Genomic DNA, 305 nt, shown 5'->3' with positions numbered 1-305 from the left:
ATGCTTAAACAGTGCATATGTATCTTGAATTTGTGGTTCATGAATGTTGGCTCTTGAAAGAATGATGAAAAAGGAGACATGTTACTGAGGATCTGAAAAATCATTAAAATGATTCTTGAAGCAAGAAAAAGCTATTCAAAAAAAAAATCGAAAAAAAAGAAAGAAAAGAAAACGAAAAAAAAAATTTATAGAGAAATAAAGAGTTGTGATCCAAGGCAAATAAAAGTGTGCTTAAGAACCCTGGACACCTCTAATTGGGGACTTTAGCAAAGCTGAGTCACAATCTGAAAAGGTTCACCCAATTA

The sequence above is a fragment of the Arachis duranensis genome, chromosome 2 (assembly GCF_000817695.3).
Source record: "Arachis duranensis cultivar V14167 chromosome 2, aradu.V14167.gnm2.J7QH, whole genome shotgun sequence".
In the NCBI taxonomy this organism is placed as follows: domain Eukaryota; kingdom Viridiplantae; phylum Streptophyta; class Magnoliopsida; order Fabales; family Fabaceae; genus Arachis; species Arachis duranensis.
The sequence above is the reverse complement of the archived record's forward strand: the minus strand, read 5'-3'. Positions refer to the sequence as shown.